At 42.8% G+C, this 20,267-nt stretch overlaps 1 protein-coding gene across 4 annotated transcripts in view; it reads left to right on the forward strand.

The window, feature by feature from the left end:
* The window catches only part of osbpl2b (oxysterol binding protein-like 2b), an 83,209-nt gene that overhangs the window by 25,683 nt on the left and 37,259 nt on the right, over positions 1-20,267 (forward strand). Inside the window, exon 1 of one of the 4 annotated variants that reach the window (XM_080204745.1) lies at positions 6,130-6,149. The exons of the other annotated variants lie outside the window; for them this stretch is intronic. The gene's annotated coding sequence lies outside the window, so the exon portion shown is untranslated. Of the gene's footprint in view, positions 1-6,129; positions 6,150-20,267 lie in introns of those variants that run through there. 4 annotated transcript variants of the gene reach the window in all.

Here is a 20,267-nt window from a genome sequence, read left to right on the forward strand (position 1 = left end):
CACTGATACCAATTCTACACCCTAATGTCCTGAACCAAGAGCATCTCTGACTATTGCACAATGCCATCCTTAATTAAGAGTGTTATCACTCCACCTTTACAAAGAACAAAATCAGCCCGGGAAACAGGCCCTTCGGCCCAACGAGCCCGCGCCGCCATCTCGACACCACCAGTCCCCCTCTCCACCCACGACCCCTGTCTAATGTTTTATGGCCATCCGGATTTATTTAATTTATTCCTGCCAATCAGCCTAACAGCACATCTTTAGGGTGCGGGAGGAAACCGGAGCACCCGGAGAAAACCCACGCAAGCACGGGGAGAATGCGCAAACTCCCACAGACACCGGCCCAAATCCATGTGTCTGCACAGCAATCAGTGATAGTCACTGAGCTGTCGCCTTGCCCAGTATCTTGTCCAGTTTAGTCCTAGTTTCCTATTCTGCTATGTCACATAACCCACAACAATCATGATGCAATCCTTGTCATCCTGCAGCCATGACTATTTACTTTAATGTGCACTGTCAATTAATTCACTTTGTAATGAATGCTATGTAAAATTTAGATACAGAGCCTTAGGTTTTGCCTTTTTGTTATCTTTGTAACATCTAGTCTTGATTTGTTAGTGTATTCTTGAGTTTTATTTCTGCTTCCTGTTATTCTATTACCCTCATTTTCCACATAACTATTATGGGCTCCTGCCTTGAATTTACCCTTGATTTGTGACATCTTTCATGCACCACACACCTTCACCCAACTCCCATTGCTTTCTTTAAAGCCCTATCTACTTCCTTAGTCATGTGGCTTGGTAGAGTACTCGTCCCAAAACTGTACAGGTGTCGATTGTCCCAACGGTACATATTGATTCCAGTGACCCATGAACCATAATCCACTTTTTCCACACCAGTCGTTGAGCATGCATTCATCTCTGTAATCTTATTTGCCCCTTGACATCCTAATGTCCCTCAATCTGTCCGGAACACATTGCCATGTTCTAAGAGATGTGACTGCCTTTTAGAACAAAGTGCCTAGGTGCCTCCCCTTCCCTTATGTTGTGCAATGTCTGCAGTTCAACAATTCATCTAGCTGCTTACACTTTCTGCAGATGTGCATATTTACCATTCATATTTTGTGAACTTTTCAAAATGATCAATTGTTGATTCCACAGAGGTCTGTTTTAAGGCTTTACCTTGTGTAATTTGAGTCTAAACCATGTTCTTGCTTGTACAACTACTTAAGCATGGAATTTGTGATATGCAGTATGATAACCTAACTTTTAACCTGTCTCTTTGAGACTCCTTATTCGTTCATCACTGAAAATGCAAAATACAAACTAACTTGCAGTAGTTGTGATCTCCTGTTTCACTGTTGATACCTTGCAGCATTAGAGTCATGTTACTTCAAACAAAATGTTAAAGTAAACTGGAGTGTCTACTCATGTACTCCCTATAATATTTTATCTAGGTTAATTTTCATGTTGGGAAACATCTAATTTAGTTATGTTTCACTAAGGAAGTAGTGACAGGACATTTGGAAAGTCAAAGCATAATCCATCAGAGTCAGCATGGCTTCATGAAGGATAAATGATGTTTGACTAATTTGCTGGAGTTCTTTGAAGATGTAACTGAATCTGAACTTCAAGCATGCAGTGATCACTCTTCAGCAGAATGCTGAAATAGGTTGCTATAAAGATAGTGAATGCACTGGTGATCATCTTCCAAAATCCTATTGATTTTGGTTAGTTCCTGAAGATTAGAAGGTAGCAAATGTCACCATATTACTTGAGGGAGAGAGAAAACAGGGAACTTGTTAGCTATTCAAAAGGCAGGGAATTATAGGCCGGTTAGTTTAACGTCTGTTGTAGGTAAAGTGTTAGAGTCCGTCATCAAGGAGGAAATAGCGAGGCATCTTGAGGGGAATTGCTTGATAGAGCAGACGCAGCACGGTTTCATTAAGGGGAAGTCGTGTCTGTCAAATTTACTGGAGTTCTATGAGGATGTGTCTAGGGCGGTGGATAGAGGAGAGCCGGTGGATGCGGTCTTGATTTTCAGAAGGCGTTTGACAAGGTACCTCACAAGAGGTTATTGCAGAAGGTTAGGGGACATGGAGTTGGGGGTAGGGTGTTAGCGTGGATAGAGGATTGGTTGTCAAATAGGAGGCAGAGAGTGGGGGTCAGTGGGTGCTATTCGGATTGGCGGTTGGTGACTAGTGGAGTGCCCCAGGGGTCGGTGCTGGGGCCTCAGCTATTTACCATTTATATAGATGATCTGGAGGAGGGAACCGAGTGTATGGTGTCGAAATTTGCTGATGAGACCAAGATTGGTGGAACGGCAAATTGCGTGGTGGGTGTGGAGAGTCTGCAGAAGGATCTAGATAGGCTGGGCAAATGGGCCAGGAACTGGCAAATGGAATTTAATGTTGGCAAGTGCAAGGTGGTCCACTTTGGTAGGAATAATGGTAGGAAGGATTATTACTTACGTGGAGAAAAACTGCAGCAGGCGACGGTGCAGAGGGACCTCGGGGTCCTTGTGCATGAGTCGCAAAAACCCAGCTTGCAGGTGCAGCAGGTGGTCAGGAAGGCGAATGGGATGCTGGCCTTCATAGCGAGGGGGATTGAATATAAAAGTAGGGAGGTCTTGCTGCGGCTATATAGGGCATTGGTGAGGCCGCAGCTGGAGTACTGTGTGCAGTTTTGGGCGCCGTACTTATGCAAGGATATTTTGGCCTTGGAGGGAGTGCAGAGGAGGTTTACTAGGCTGATGCCGGAGTTGAGGGGGTTGAGCTATGAGGAGAGGCTGAATAAACTAGGCTTGTACTCGTTAGAGTTTAGAAGAATGAGGGGAGATCTCATTTGAGACACATAAGATGATGAATGGGCTGGATAGGATAGAGGTGGAGAGACTCTTCCTGCTCAGACAGGACAGTAGGACTAGGGGGCACAGCCTCAAGATAAAGGGGGGGTGGTTTAGAACGGAGTTGAGGAAGAACTTCTTCACTCAAAGGGTGGTGAATCTCTGGAATTCTCTGCCCGTTGAAGTGGTGGAGGCTACCTCGCTAAATATTTTTAAGACGCGGGTTGATGGGTTTTTGATAAGAGAGGGGATTAAGGGTTATGGGGAGAGGGCGGGAATGTGGAACTGAGCCACGACAGATCAGCCATGATCTTATTGAATGGCGGGGCAGGCTCGAAGGGCTAGATGGCCTACTCCTGCTCCTATTTCTTATGTTCTTATTTATCATTAGTAGAGAAAATACAGGAATCTTTTACAAAGGATGTGATAAATGGACTCTTGAACAATCTTAATCTGGGCACAGCCAGCATGAATTTATGAATGGAATTATGTTTGATGACTTCTTGGAGTTTTTTGAAGATATCACTATCAAAATTGACATTGGAAAGTCATTGGATATGGTATATTTGGAATTTCAGAAGGCTTCTGATAAAATCCCTCACATGAGGTTGATTAGCAAAATAAAAGAACATGGGATTGGAGGCAACATTCTAGCATGGATTAAGGATTGGTGAACCGGCAGGAAACAGTGTAGGACTTAAAGGATCATTCTGGCATTTTGCAGGCTGTGGCTAATGGGGTACCTGGGCTCCAGCTGTTCACAATGTCTTGGATATGCTAGAGTGCTCTGGAGTACTATGCAAAGCTTTGGTTCCCTTTACCTCAGAAAGGATATTACTGCCATAAGGGGAATGAAAGTTCACCAGATTTGTTTCAGAGATGGCGGGACTGCCTTATGCAGAGAGATTGGGCAAACTCGGCTTGTATTCTGTAGAGTTTGAAGAAGGTGAGGTAATTTCACTGAAGCCTACAAACAGGATAGAAGCACGTCAGATGTTTCCCTTGCTTGGTGAGTCTATAGCCAAGGCGGCACAATTTCAAAATAAGTGGAATGCCACTTAGGACTGAGATGAGAAGAAATTTCTTTACACAGAAGATTGTGAATTTTTGAAATTCTTTACTCAGAGGGCTGTGGAAGTTGAGTATGTTTAAAGTAGAGATTGATAGATTTCTGATTAACAATAATATAATGGGTTAAGGGAACATTGAAGTGTTCTGATCAGCCATGATCATATTGAATGGTGGAGCAAGCTCGATGGGTTGAATAGCCTACTCGTGTTCCTAAAACAAATCAATAGTGCCTCTCCCACTTTACTGTATCAGTGACAGCTTGGAGTGGGGCTTGATTTTTTCCCTGATTAGCACCAATCTGATCTTGAGACAGCTAGCACTGAGCTAAAGCATTTATTAATACAACAAATACGTTAATGCATATGCCAATAAATTCCTCATTTCTTTGTATGAAAATAAATTCCAGGATGATTACCTTTTTTTTTAAAATCTTGGCATTTGCATCGTGGCATAGTGGTTGGCACTGCTGCCTCACAGCACCAGAGACGCATGTTCAATTCCTGGCTTGGGTCACTGTCTTTGCAGGGTATGCATGTTTTCCCCATGTCTGTGTGGGCTTCCTCTGGGTGCTCTGGTATCCTCCCACAATCTGAAAGACGTGCTGGTTAGGTGCATAGGTCATGCTAAAATTCACCCTCACCCTCTGAATGTCCGAACAGGCACTGGAGTGTGGAGACTAGGAGATTTTCACAGTAACTTCATTGCTATGTTAATGTAAGCCTACTTTTTACACTAATAAGTAAAAACAAAATCAGATTTATGGGTCTTAAGCAGCACTGCTTTCTAAATTAAGAAGGGGCATAAAATGCCATTGCTGTTTTGTTTTGCAGAAAATTAACATTTTGGTGTAGTAAATGTTGCTAAGTTTCTAAAATAGTTTAACTAAAAAATGAGTGCCCGTGCTGTAGAAAATATGACCTGCTTCATTGGATGGCACACCCTTTATTGTGATGGTCATCATGTATTCATGTAGTGATGCAGCTTGCATAACTGCATTCCAATCTGTTCAGGCAGAATGATTGTATTTCTAATCCAAGAGCTGCCTCCTATTAACTTGCTGGTTACCATGAAGATATTCTAGTCATCTTGCCTGTCTTCTGACAAATGCAAAGACTTTGGGTTAGGAGCATAAAATAAATATTAACAACTTTTCATATTCCTGAACAAATCAATATACAGAACATGCTGGAAAAATGTTGAACCACTGAACAAAGATTCACATTTGCTTAACGAAATAGCCACAACATGATGTGTTTTCAAAAAAAAACAAAAACTAAGAATTACAGTTATTCTGTCAATTAGAAATGATTGCCTCTTGGTGTTCTCTTTCAAGTAATGAATTCATTCAGGTTACAGTCACCCAGAGTTTGACTTGATGCCAACTATACATGTTGAGGCTCTTTCTTTAGTGTCATGACCGCTGATACTACTAAGGTAATGCATCCAAGAATGTTATTAGCACAGACATGGAGATATATAAATTTTATTTCAGTTGGTAATTTTAACAAAGTTATAATTTTGTTTTTCTCTTCCTGACTTTTGTTTGTGTGCTTTCTGTGTATACATTTTCTGTATGCTTTCTGCCCATCCCTTTATAGCCAAGAGATGTAGCAAGATTTGGTGACAGATAACTAAACCAATTGCCTGCCTACAACGTTCAAATCTATGTCCATGTGCATAAGCAAGTAGAAATTATGGATATACTGTAGTATATTTGTTTTCTATACATCTCATTTGAAGATTTTTCATTGTTGATTTGTTGACTTGCCTGCTAATGTTTTTTGCCCCATCAATTTGGCCCGATACCCTTTTATTTCACTTCTGCTTTTTCCATTGCAACTTATTCCTCTGTGCCTTTTCATTAACCATTTGTACTTTTACATTGAATCTGAGACTTAATAGTCATTTTTCTTCTCTTGTGCTAAACTAATTTACCAGAACTAAATCGAGTAATTATTTTTCTTGGACTCGAAACCTACTGACCTTGGGTTCTGTCTTGGTTGCATTTCCCAATTAATCACTTGCATTATCTGCACTCTAGCCTGTCATGGAGTAAATAAAATCATTCACTGTTATTGCCCTGTTGATCTTTGTATATTTTCTGAATTTTCTATAGGTCTTCACTTCTTTCATCTTCCATTTTTGGCTTACGATTAACCTGATCGTACAGAGTAGCATTACATTGAAATAGGCGTTCGGCCCTTTCAAATGCTGAGCATGCCGTGTTCAAGGTAACAATTATGGCCACTACCAAAAAGATACATCTTGTATTTAAAAATTAAACTTTTCATCTCTTTCCTTGATTTCACCAACATCTTGATTCTTAAGGGAGAATTATGCTTATAATTAGACTCCTGGCTGAAGGTAATTAGATACAATTTAAGGCTCCGCATCCATTGATAACTCACACATGCAACACTTTCTTTCTTTCCCTGACCCCAGTAGCATCTATTGCATGAAGTGATTGATCATTTCATCTTTGTAACCAACTAAATTATGTAACCAAAAGAGAAAATGCTGGAAAATTTCAGCAAGCCTGGCAGCGTCCATAAGGAGAGAAAAGAGCTGACATTTCACGTTCGGATGACCCTTTGTCAAAGCTAAAAGGCATAGAAAGTGGGAGGTATTTACTCTGTAGGGTGAGGGAATGAAAGATGAGTCATGGCCACATAACAAGGGTGAAGGCTGCTAATGGCACTCTATAGTGCGAGAATCTGAAATCGGAGGGTAAACTATAACAGATGAAAATATGGAGAGAAGAGGGGAGATGGGTGGGAGAGATATAAAATGGAGAAAAGGTGTGGAAAGGGGATGCAAAGAGGGAGTAAAGGTAAGGAGAGTAAAATACAAGGACAAGGAGGGGAAGAAAAATGAACAAAGAACAACACAGCATGGGAAACAGGCCCTTTGGCCTAACGAGCCCGCGCCGCCATTTTAACATTGAGTCCCCTCTCCACCCATGACCCTTGCCTATGCTTATGGCATTCTACATTGAGGGAAGACTAATTTAGGGACAATTTGTTACACCAGTCAGCCTAAGAGCACACCTTTGGGGTGTGGGAGGAAACTGGAAAACCCACGCAAGCACAGGGAGAATGCGCAAACTCCTGCAGACACTGGCCCAAATCCATGTGTCTGCACAGCAAACAGTGATAGCACTGGTCTCGACAGCGGGCAGCGTCGTAGCGGGCAGTGGAGTGAGAGGGAAGTAGAGTGAGCTATTAGGGCTTAATATCAAAAGGGCTGGAGAGAAAAAGGGCCAGGTGAGTTTGAGTGGAAATTTTCCAAATTACTACAGTGAATAATGGAGGCGCATGTGATGTGTGGTTTCTGTATGATGTGGGAACTGGTGGACCCCAGGGTCCTCCCCGGTGACCATGTCTGCAGTAAGTGCAGGTTGCTGGAGGAGCTCCAGCTCAAGGTAGATGAGCTGGCCTCTGAGCTACAGACGCTGAGGCTCAAGGGTGCCATTGTCAATGGGGTGCAAGAGACATCCACCCCCCCTAGACTGGCTAACTCTAAGGGTCAGGAACAAGAGGGGGCTGCTGAGAGGAGGAAGGGGGGTGGGGAGAGGAGGCCTCAGCCTCTCAAGCTGCATAACAGGTTTGAGGTTCTTGCTTCCAGTCTGGACGAGGACGAGGGAGGTGAGGTCGGTGAGCAAACTGCACACGGTACAGTGATACAGCAGGGCATAGGCAAAGAGAAGGTGAAAAGGAACATAGTTGTAATTGGGGATAGTGGGGTGAAGGGTATTCACACTGTCCTTTGTCACAATGACAAAGTGCACAGAAGGGGGTGTTGTCTGCCTGGTGCTCGGGTCCGGGATGTCGCATCTGGGCTGCAGAGGAACCTGGAGTGGGAGGGTGAGAATCCGGTCGTTGTGGTTCACGTGGGTGCCGACGACGTAGGCAAGATGCGAACTGAGGATCTGGGGAAGGAGTATGAAAAGCTGGGAATGGAATTACAAAGTAGAACCGACAAGGTGGTCATCTCTGGGCGACTGCCTGAACCGAGTGCAGACGGGCGTAGGGTTGATAGGATTAAGGAAGTGAATGGGTGGCTCGGATTGGTGTGGGAGGAATGGGTTTGAATTTATGGGGCATTGGCACCAGTATTGGGGTAGGTGGGACCTGTTCGGGCGGGATGGGGTTGGTCTGAACCGTGCTGGGACCAGAGTGCTGGCGAATCGTGTAAAGAGGACTGTAGACAGGGCTTTAAACTAATTAGGGGGGGGAGGGTGCGAGGGTAGGTGATGTTACGAGGCCTAAAGTTAAGGAGAGGGTACAGGTAAGGGTGGAGGCCGAGGATGTCCCAATAATAAAGGGAGTAGGGGGCGTGAGTATGAATAGGGTCCAGGGGAAGGCTGGGATGAAGGCACTTTATCTGAATGCATGAAGCATTCGGAATAAAGTGGATGAGCTGGTGGCGCAGATCGACACAAATGGATATGATCTGGTGGCCATTACAGAGACGTGGCTGCAAGGTGACAGGGACTGGGAGCTGAATGTCCAGGGGTATCAAGTGTTTAGGAAGGATAGGCGGGAGGGAAAAGTGGGGGGGGAGGGCGTAGCTCTGCTGATTAAGGATAGCATCAGGGTGGTAGCAAGGGATGATATTGGAGCCAAAGAGCAGAAAGTGGAATCGTTGTGGGTGGAGATTAGGAACAGCAAAGGGAGGAAGACGCTGCTGGGTGTCGTCTATAGGCCCCCGAATAATGATCTGGAGGTGGGGCGGGCTGTTAACGCGCAAATAAGTGCGGCGTGCAGGAATGGGATGGCCGTAATTATGGGGCATTTCAATCTGCGTATTGATTGGTCGACCCATGTTGGACGTGGTGGGCTCGAGGAGGAGTTCTTGGAATGCTGCCGGGATAGTTTCCTGGAACAGTGTGTGTTGGAGCCGACGAGGGAGCGAGCTGTTTTGGATCTGGTGTTATGTAATGAGGTGGGTAGAATCAGGGACCTTGCGGTGAAGGATCCTCTTGGGGAGAGTGATCATTGTATGGTGGAGTTTCTGGTGCAGATGGAGGACGACAAAGTGGGTTCCCGGACACGCATCCTTTGTTTGAACAGAGGGGAGTACGGTAGGATGAGAGAGGAATTGGCGAATGTGGACTGGGGGAGCGCGTTGGAAGGTAGGTCTGCTGAGGAGCAGTGGAGGATTTTTAAGGAGAACTTTCTTGGTGCTCAGCAGAAATTTATTCCAATGGTCAAAAAGGACCGTAGGAGGAGAGGTAATCAGCCGTGGATAACGAAGGAGGTGAAGGAAAGTGTTAAATTAAAAGCAGAGGCGTTTAGAGTAGCTAAGAGTAGTGGGCAAGAAGAGGATTGGGAGAGGTTTAAATGTCAACAAAGATTGACAAAGAAATTGATAAAGAAGGGTAGGATAAACTATGAAGCTGGGCTAGCGCTTAATATAAAAAAGGATAGCAAGAGTTTTTATAAGTATATAAAAAGGAAGAGGCTGGCTCGGGTGAACGTTGGACCCTTAGAGGATGAGAAGGGGGACTTAGTGGTAGGGGATGGGGAAATGGCTGAGGTCTTGAATAACTTTTTTGTTTCGGTCTTAATGGAGGAGGACGTGAATAATTTGCCGGGTGTTAAAGATGGAACGGTGGTAGGACTGGAGGGTCTCGATGACATTACTGTTACTAGAGAGGTGGTGCTCGACAGACTGGAGGGGCTGATTGTGGACAAGTCCCCAGGACCGGATGGAATGCATCCGAGGGTTCTGAAAGAAATGGCGGAGGTGATAGTGGATGCCTTGGTGGTTATTTTCCAGACGTCGCTGGATTCCGGGGAAGTGCCGGAAGATTGGAAAGCAGCTAATGTTACGCCATTGTTGAAGAAGGGTGCCAGGCAAAAGGCGGGGAATTATAGGCCGGTTAGTTTAACGTCTGTTGTAGGTAAAATGTTAGAATCCATCATCAAGGAGGAAATAGCGAGGCATCTTGAGGGGAATTGCTTGATAGAGCAGACGCAGCACGGTTTCGTTAAGGGGAAGTCGTGTCTGACAAATTTACTGGAGTTCTATGAGGATGTGTCTAGGGCGGCGGATAGAGGAGAGCCGGTGGATGTGGTCTGTCTTGATTTTCAGAAGGTGTTTGACAAAGTACCTCACAAGAGGTTATTGCATAAGGTCAGGGGACATGGAATTGGGGGTAGGGTGTTAGCGTGGATAGAGGATTGGTTGTCAAATAGGAGGCAGAGAGTGGGGGTCAGTGGGTGCTATTCGGATTGGCGGTTGGTGACTAGTGGAGTGCCCCAGGGGTCGGTGCTGGGGCCTCAGCTATTTACCATTTATATAGATGATCTGGAGGAGGGAACCGAGTGTATGGTGTCGAAATTTGCTGATGAGACCAAGATTGGTGGAAAGGCAAATTGTGCGGAGGGTGTGGAGAGTCTGCAGAAGGATCTAGATAGGCTGGGCAAATGGGCCAGGAACTGGCAAATGGAATTTAATGTTGGCAAGTGCAAGGTGGTCCACTTTGGTAGGAATAATGGTAGGAAGGATTATTACTTATGTGGAGATAAACTGCAGCAGGCGACGGTGTAGAGGGACCTCGGGGTCCTTGTGCATGAGTCGCAAAAACCCAGCTTGCAGGTGCAGCAGGTGGTCAGGAAGGCGAATAGGATGCTGGCCTTCATAGCGAGGGGGATTGAATATAAAAGTAGGGAGGACTTGCTGTGGCTGTATAGGGCAGTGGTGAGGCTGCAGCTGGAGTACTGTGTGCAGTTTTGGGCGCCGTACTTATGCAAGGATATTTTGGCCTTGGAGGGAGTGCAGAGGAGGTTTACTAGGCTGATGCCGGAGTTGAGGGGGTTGAGCTATGAGGAGAGGCTGAATAAACTAGGCTTGTACTCGTTAGAGTTTAGAAGAATGAGGGGAGAACTCATTGAGACGTATAAGATGATGAATGGGATGGATAGGATAGAGGTGGAGAGACTCTTCCCGCTCAGAAAGGACAGTAGGACTAGGGGGCACAGCCTCAAGATAAAGGGGGGCGTGGTTTAGAACAGAGTTGAGGAAGAACTTCTTCACTCAAAGGGTGGTGAATCTCTGGAATTCTCTGCCTGTTGAAGTGGTGGAGGCTACCTCGCTAAATATTTTTAAGACGCGGGTTGATGGGTTTTTGATAAGAGAGGGGATTAAGGGTTATGGGGAGAGGGCGGGAATGTGGAACTGAGCCACGACAGATCAGCCATGATCTTATTGAATGGCGGGGCAGGCTCGAAGGGCCAGATGGCCTACTCCTGCTCCTATTTCTTATGTTCTTCTGAGCTGTTGTGTTGCCCAGCATCTGGCCCAGTTTAAGCGCACACTAACGATGTGAAGTACTAGGCTACTCTCAAAACATCCAAGAGCAGCCCTCATGTGACCCATTGCGTGTATGCCCCTTGTTGGACAACAAGGTGGACTGAATAAACTTGATTTTAAAAAAAAGGTAGAGAACAGTTAAAAAATTAAAATGAAAACAAAGGGGTCGAGGTGGGGTAGAGCTAATCATCTGAAATTGTTAAATTTGATGTTGAGACCAGAAAACTGTAATGTGCCTGACTGGAAGATGAGATGCTGTTCCTTTAGTTTGCGTTGAGCTACGCTGGAGCATTGCAGCTGGCTAAGGACAGATGTGGGCATGGGAGCAGGCTCGTGTAAAAATGGCAAGCAACGGGAAGGTCAGGGTCCTGATTGTGCACAGACTGAAGGCGCTCAGCAAAGCGCTCACCCGGTCTTCTTCTCCTTAGGTCTGTCTGATATAGAGAAGACCACATTGAGAGCAGTGAATGCAGTACATCAAATTGAAAGAGGTGCAAGTGAAATGCTGCTTACCCTGGTATGAGTGTTTTGGGCCTCGGCTGGTATGCATGGAAGAGGTAAAGGGACAGGTATTACACCTTCTGCGATTGCATGGGAAGGTGCCGTGAGTGATGGGAGAGGTGTTGGGTATAGTGGAGGAGTGGACTAAGTTTTCCCAGAGGGAATGGTATCTGCAGAATGCTGACAGAAGTAAGCAGTCATTTCCTGTCAAATAACTAATCAGAGGTAGTTTGAGTATATGGGAGTTGAGAAACAATTTGCCTTGATTTTAACTTTTTTATTTACAGTGTAAAAGCTATGACTACCTTCTATCCAAGTTGCAGAATTTGTTGTGTGATACACGCATGATGGTATCAGCTTCATATGCAATAGTTTGTTAAAATAGGTCTCAAAAAACATCATACATTTGTGGTTCTGATGACAAGACAATATAAACAAATTTGTTGCTGTAAATTTAGACTTTAAAGTCGCAAGACATATGGCATCCCTTTTCATTTTCAGTTCCAGTGCCAATTTGAAGCTAACCTATTTACTGTAATGGTCAGGCCCACTCCTGTTCTCTTAAACTATAAATGATGAGAAAATGCAAAGAGAGGTGGTGGCGTAGTTGTAATGTCACTGGACTGGTAAGCAAAGGCCCAAGCTAATGTTCTGGAAACTGGGGTTCATACCCCATCTTGACAGCTGGTGGAATTTAAAATTGAATAATCGATGTTTTCAATTAATTAATAAATTTGGAATCAAAAGCTAGTCTCAATAATGGTGACCACGAAACAATCAATGATTCTGGTAAAACCCATGTGGTTCACTACTATATTTTCAGGGAAGGTAATCTGCTGTCCTTGCTTGGTCTGGCCTACGTGTGGCTCCAAACTACAGAAACGTGGTGGAATCTTAACTGCCCTCTGAAATTTTCCTCACTGTGAAGGTATTTGGGAATGTCTGGGATCTCGCTCCAAATTCGGAAAGATGAGTTTAGGTCACCCAGCAGGGATATAAGCACCTTTTTTAATTTAAATCTAGCAAAGGTAAGTTCCTCATTGATGGACTGTCTATTTGGGGACTTTCTGGATCCCTCTCTCCTAAAAGTGACAAAGTTTCAGATAGCCAGACGTCCTGCTGCTTCAGCAATCAGGACACATGCTGCAGTTAGACTGAGGCAGTTAACTCATCTAGCATTCAGAATCCACTACCTCTTCTTACCCTGGACAGAGCAGCCCAAAAATCAACAAAGCAACTCTGCACTGGCACCTGTCACTTCTATATTATCATTCATCATAATTGAGAAAACCACTTGCCAGATAGCAGGCAAAACTTGTGCAAAACAGGAAAAATTCAGGAAAAAGTGATCTTTATTGTACAGAACAATTAAACTGAGCATTTAGCTAACATTATGCCAAATGCACTTGGGAACTACAGATCTTTACTCCTTTTTCTGTTACTGCTAAGTGTTGCAATCCCTGTGGATTCAGTTGTTGTCCATGTAGGCTGCTCCTTTCACCCATCTTCTGACTGCTAATTTTGGCCCACATTCTGAGTTTTAGATCTTGAGAGCTTTGCCTAAGATTGTTAGCCTGCACCTGCACAAGGGCAGACTTTGTCATTAGGTCAGGAGGCACAATTTAAGACACTGACCAGATGAGATGTGCAAAAAAAACTTACAAACTGGCCTGGAATACAACACCTGGAAGTGTGGTAGAGGCAGGTTCAACTGAGGCATTCTGAAAGGCTTTAGATGATTATTTGATGAGAAACCATGTGCAGGGGTATGGTGAAAAGGCAAAGAATGGCACCAATTTATGGTGTTTGATTGGAAAGCCGGTGCAGATACCATGGGCCAAATGGTCTCCTGAGCTGTAACAATTCTGTGATTTCTGCCTGGAGTAAGGTGAGGCAAAAGGTAAGAAGTGCAAGTTCTTTGAGTGAAGTCCCCACTTCTGTCCCCTTTCTCTATCCCCCCCTCTCATGGCCAACCTGCATTTTACTGCTGGAATGGACTGGACAGCATGTTGCAGCACATTAGTGTTTACTGTGGCAAGCTTCTTAGACACAGAACAGAGTCTGCCTGCAGGCCCTTATGATGTTCAGTATCAGCTCTGGGAAACATCAGTGAAGCATCGTCCAGACTTGCAAGGCTGTGATTCCATTGCTGCACTTCATTGTTCTGTTAGGACATCTGGACAGTCTTGTATCCCAGTGGATGAACTTGACTTAAGTTGTTGTCAGATCTGTTCGTGTTAATTGGTCAGGAAACCCAGAGGTCAGATGCAAATACAGTGGCCTTAATTTTACCAGCATGGCCACCTGAGGCTTGTAAGATCGCGCCTGAGGGTAACAGGGAATGCCGTTCTGCGAGTATTGCCTACCCCAGTTTTGGAGTGGCTGTGCCAGTAAAATCGGGACCAGTGACTGTGTTTAAAAAGCCAATGACAGATATGTTGCTGAAACTTCCAGCATCTTCTCTACTTAGCTTCTCCACTGCCAGCATTACACTTTAAAATTAAAGTGTAATCCATAGTCTCAAATTCCTATCTTGATGGCTTCAGGAAAAACTAGTGAACTCCACCCACCCTGCCACAGAAATGAACTCTTGCTACTCTTTGAAAGATGACAAAAGGATGAAGGCAACAGAAATAACAAAATACATCTTGCCAATCAAATGTATCTGTCAAATATAGCTATCAGTCAAGCAGAAATATGTGCAAAAGAAATGCCTGTTTTTTCATGGGCTATCCCTAAAGTATCAACATTCAAGGTGTTGGTGAAACATTCCATATTCATATTTTGAAGTCCACTTGACTTAACCAATTATTTTTCAAAACAAATGGTACTCAGCTATATCCACTCTTACTCAACTGTGCAAAACAAATGCATTTACAATGGAAGAATTATTAGTCTTTAATTTATTATGCAAGTCATAAACTGCTGCAGGCAAGATCTTTGTATTCTAACACTATTGACTGACAGCAGTTATAATTTTAAAATAACCTGTCATTGTCCTGTGAGTAACATTTTATATTTTGATATCATTATGATTTAGAATAGAGACTGTGAAAGGCCATGCTTGGCACTAGAGCAAAAACTCACTTTTTATATTTGTGTTATCTGGTCTGAATGGTATACAACTGAAGCTATTGTTGATTTTTCAAATGTAAGAATTACCAGGCAAAGATCATCTGGTACATTGTAACTTTAAGCAGAAATATTTGGGTGAATGAGGATTTTTTTGTTGAAATGTGGCTTGAGAACTTATTTGCAGTTGTGACTGCTTGCAAAAACATGCTTGAAGTGTATGAAAATAAATGCAATTCTAATGTCTCCTTGCTGGTCGTAGAAAAGCTTAGTTAAGGAACATAAGTGCAGTTTTTTTTTCAGGCTGCTGAAATTGGCCAGAGATTTAGGTAATTGTTGTTCTGTTGTGATGTCACTTAGTTTGTTTATTCCGTCCAATGCATCAGATACAACACATGCATTGTAGCCTCAAGATTGATGGCTGCATGGCTTTGATGCATGTGCTGCATCCAATTTTGGAGGCAACAGCATGGGGATGGGAAAGGGAAGTTGTGTGAGATTTGAAGTGAGCAAGGATGTAGCTGTAGTGAACAATGAGTTTTCAGCCTTATTTGCTTCAGCCGTTCCAGTGTCTGCATCATCCAAAACAATATTGGAGAATAGTGAATAAGCAAAAGTTTTCTATCCATGAATTTGTAAAATCTATTGAAAAAGTGAAATCAATGGTGGCAATGACTTGTATTTATATAGCACTTTGATAACAAAATAAAAATCTGGAACTGAGGCAGATGGCTATCAGTGACTTGTATTTATATAACAACAACTTGTGTTTATTTAGCTCATTTAGCATAAAATATTCCAAGGTACTTCACAGGAGTATCATAGAACAAAATATCTCCTTATGTGGCTTGGTGTCATCTTAGGATAAATGGCCAAAACCTTAAATCAGAGATGGGTTTTAAAGAATGTCTTAAAGCAGGAATGGGGGTAGAGGTTTGGGGCAAATGCAGAAATTGCAGTTGAACACCACTACCACTGGTGAAGCAATTTTAAAAGGGGGTTGCTTAAAAGGCCTGCATTAGATAAGTGCAGATACTTATGTGGGCTGTGTGGGCGGAGGAGATTACAGGAGATAGGGACCAGAGGGCACAGTTTAAGAATAACAGGTCACCTTATCAGATGGAAATGAGTTGAAATCTTTCACTGTGAAATCCCCTTCCCCAGAAAGCACTGGAAGCTAAGTCCATTGAATTTATTTAAGGATGAGTCAGATTTTTGATAGACAAGGGAGTTGAGGTTGATCTGCATGGGCAGACAGGAGCTCAGAATGGATGTGTATGCAGACAGGATGGTAGAATTTGAACCATAACCCATCATCATATCGCCAAAAGGCTGACTCCTATGTTCCCATAGGTATGGAGAGGCAAGGCCAAAGAGGAAATTGTGGGGGGGGAAAGGATGAGAATTTAAAAATTGAGATGTTACTCAACAGAATCCAATGCAAGTCAATGAGCACTTGAGTGGTAGATGAATAAGATGACTGTGAGAGTTATAGCATGGCAACATGGTTTTAGATAATCTCCTGTTTATAGAGGATAGAATTTTATTCTTCCATGGGATGTGGTCATCACTGACAATTTTTGCCTATCCAGATGGTGGTATTCATGGGTTTGGAAGGTGCTGTTACGGAGGCTTAGTGAGTTATGGCAGTGCATCTTGATATTACATATTGCTGCTTTATGTCGCTTTTAGAGGGAATGGATGTTTGTGGATGGGATGCCAATCAAATGGGCTGTTTTGTCCTGTCCTGACTTGTGTCCCATAGGTATTGGACAGGCCTTGGAGAATCAGAAGGTGAGTTACTCACTGCAGGGGTCCTAGCCCCTGAGCTGCTCTTACAATCACAGTATTTATATGGCTAGTCCAGTTCACTTTCTGTTCAGTGGTACCCCCTCCTCCCACCCGTCCAGGCTGTTGTTAGTGGGAGATTCAGCAATGTGGTAATGCCATTGAATGTCATGGGCCAATGGCTAGATTCTTCTTGGAGATGGTATTGCCTAGCATCTGTCAGCTCAGACCTGCATATTGTCCAGTTCTGTTGCATTTGGAAATGGACTGCTTCCGTATCTGAGGAGTCATGAATGGTGCTGAACGTTGTGCAATCATCAGTGAACATCCCCACTTCTGATCTTATAATGCAAGGAACATCAGTGATGATGTAGCTGAAGATGATTGGACTTGGACACTACCCTAAGCAACTACTGCAGTGTTGTGTTGGAATTGAGATGATTGACCTCCAACAACCACAGAAAGTGCAGCCATGAAGGCGAGGAGAATAATTGTCACTGTGACTTAGAAGCTTTGTTCAGTGATTGCAGTAGCAACTTTGATTTAATTTCTTATGTTGGTGAAGAAACTCACTTCATTCAATGTTTTCACTGCTTAAACTTGCTAAAACTTACCCTGCAAGAAATTATGTTCATATTTTGGTAATTGACGTTGGGTGAATAAGACAAATGGTACCTAATTATTTTCTATCAACTTATTTTTGTGACAGGTGTTGAGATCACACTCTCAAAGATTTATTTTTCAGAGAATATTATGTGTACCAGGGCTGCATTTAAGTTTTGGCCGTGTCCTTTAGGGAATGTGGTCAGTTGTGGGAAAAAAAATAATAACTGAAAATGTAAGTGATTGTTTACAGAAATACTTCTAACCAAGTCTGTTCTACCCTTCAGACTTGGAAGGAAATGTGATCATTTTCGCTTCCTTTGAGCCTATGTCACAATTCCTTCACTACAGTGAACTGGTAATCTTTATCATGGATAAGTGAATTCAAATCAAAATGCATGATCACTCTGCTTTGCATGTGGCTATATCAAGTTCTGCACGGGCCCTCAGTATACGAATACCAAATGTTGCCACATACTGAGATGTTTCAATGTGTCTTGATAGTGCAAAGGCTAGGTTGCCCACATTGCTTCAGACTGTGCTGTACCACCTCTCTGACATGTTTGTATTGCAAAATACCTTTTACCACAGACCCATCAGGCAGTGGTCCACACATAACATCCCTGAGGCTCCACAGCAAAAGATGATGAGAAATCGAGTCAGATGGTTTTTTGAGCAAACTGTTGAAATCATTTGTTCGAATACCTTATTGCAAGAACTTTCAAACCCATTAAATCCTTCAGACACACCCCGAAGCTTGCTGCATCTGCCATTGTCTGTCTCATCCCTGAATTGTCCTTTGCAAAGAAAGTCTGGAGAATGATACAGTAGTTATTGTTGAGTGTTCCCTTGAGTCGTAGAAAACCTAGAAAAGTTCTGAAATTTCCCAGTAAAGCCCACAATCATTGAAAAGTCATTGAATTTTCTGTACATGGGCATGATATCTTTCTGACTTTGGGTGTAATTTCAACCTTTTCCAATGTTTTTCTGCATTCCACTTCCCCCTCTTTGTAACTGTTTGCTTTGCATGTTTGGAATACTGTGCAGGTTTTGTTCTGATCCTGTTGTTGCCACTACTGATTTGGAAACTACCAGGGCAACAGCAGTCATTGGCTGAGTAGCCTGTCCATCTGCGACGGTCTACAAGCCAGATTGGCTGATAGGAATATTGCCAAAACAACAGCAATAATTGGCTGTGTAGTACATGTCAGATACTCTAGTCCTTCCTTTCCTGCTTGCCTCACCTGAGGAGCGAAGTGTTGGTGTCAGTTACAGATTTTTGTTGTGGAGGCCACGCACTTGGCAGGTGTTTCTTCAGAGCTAGAGCATGGTAAACAAGGTGAGGCAGAACAGGAACTAGCACCTGGTGGAGGAGATGACATCCAAAACTCTCTTGACTATCTGTTATAAATGTCTTCAAAGCTGATTTGTTTTGTTGCAGATTTTGCTATCAGTGATGAAGTGATGGTGTTCACTGTTGATCTCGAGGAAAGATTCCCACAATTATCCCACAATTATCTAGCAATTTCTGGACTTCTCTCTGTATTTTAATATTCAAGGTACAATCACTAAATTTAAAAAAAGCATTAGTCTTAGAATTGAATCTTGGAGCACCACTGTCTACTATCCTCCAGTCTGAAAACAACTATTTGCTACAACTTGCTGTTCTTTATCCTTAAGCCAATTTTTCTACCCAAGTTAATACTGACCATCCTATTTCACATGCATCAATTTTACTAACCAACATTTTATGTGGTACTTTGTTAAACATGTCCTTAAAATTCATACAGCACACCGCTTCAACCTTCTGTTACTACATCAAATTATTCAACATTAGTCAAGCCTTTCCATTACATCCTGCCTCTCAATTTTCATTGCATTCATTATCTCCAACATCTTCGCTTCTACCAATAGTTCGGCTGCATTATCCTTGGCAAACATCAGTATAAAATATTTGAAGGTATTCTGGCCATGACTGTGATATTTAAGCAAATACCATTTTCTTTGTCTCAACTAGGATCCACGCTACCTCTTACTGCCCATTTACTAAATACATGCTGGTTTAAGATTTTTGGGTTTCCTTCTATGTTAATGCCATTCCATTCTCCTCTCTTTGCCAGTCGTCTTTTCCTCTTCATTTTCCCCTCACCATATTGCGTAGCCAGCCACAGATGGCAATTAGGAAGTAAAATAAATTGATTATCCTTTTTAATTAAATAACATAGATAGTAAGGTACAAGCTGAAATGTCATGGACTTAAGTATTTATGTACAGTATGTGAGATTTTTTGGATCGTAAAGGAGAAATTTTGACATTCCACAAATGTAAAATTTAGTTTTTAGGGCCAAGAGGCCGTTCGATAGTAATTATAAATTTAGTCCATAGTTAAAACCCAGTTACATCTCATTCAGCAAGCTGTGACAGCTTCAATTGGTTTTAAAGCAGGACTAATTACATACAAGGGCAAGTCCTTGCCAGTTCAGTAATTTCTGCTTGATTGTCTTCTGGGGTAGTAGTGCATTCAGTGGGGAAGAGTAGTATCATTGACAGCACTTTTTGGATTTTGGTGTTTAATTGCACAGTGCGTACTCCAGAAGTTCCTTTTGGCTTTAATGGTAATGATGGTAAACGCTGACAATTTTGTTGGCCTTGCCACTGCAAAATCAGCACTATAGTCTTACTGATTTTCACTAGTGAAAATCATTCCTAAAGCCACGATCCCAAATGATAAATTAGTTCATGTCTTCAAATTTAATGTCTAAATGGGTTGATCAATGTAAATGTAAAATTTTATAAAATTCCATTATTATGGGTGAACAAAAAAAGGCAGAATTTAATCTTGTTTTGTAAACTGGCCTTGACAAAACTATGGTTTATAGAGAAGTACGTCTTGCTCTGTTCATTATTTTGAAAGATAATGTAAGCAATTGAAAATACATTTATGGATGTTTCATTGAGATTGCAAGACTAGCTCTTATTCAGAATCATTCACCTGACTAATTTCGTTTCAAAGAGACACATAGTGGAAGAGTTAATTAGACCCACTCGTAGAACATAGAACGTAGAAC

Source organism: Carcharhinus amblyrhynchos, chromosome 16, assembly GCF_965287045.1.
Source record: "Carcharhinus amblyrhynchos chromosome 16, sCarAmb.v2.hapA, whole genome shotgun sequence".
Taxonomy (NCBI): Eukaryota; Metazoa; Chordata; class Chondrichthyes; order Carcharhiniformes; family Carcharhinidae; genus Carcharhinus; species Carcharhinus amblyrhynchos.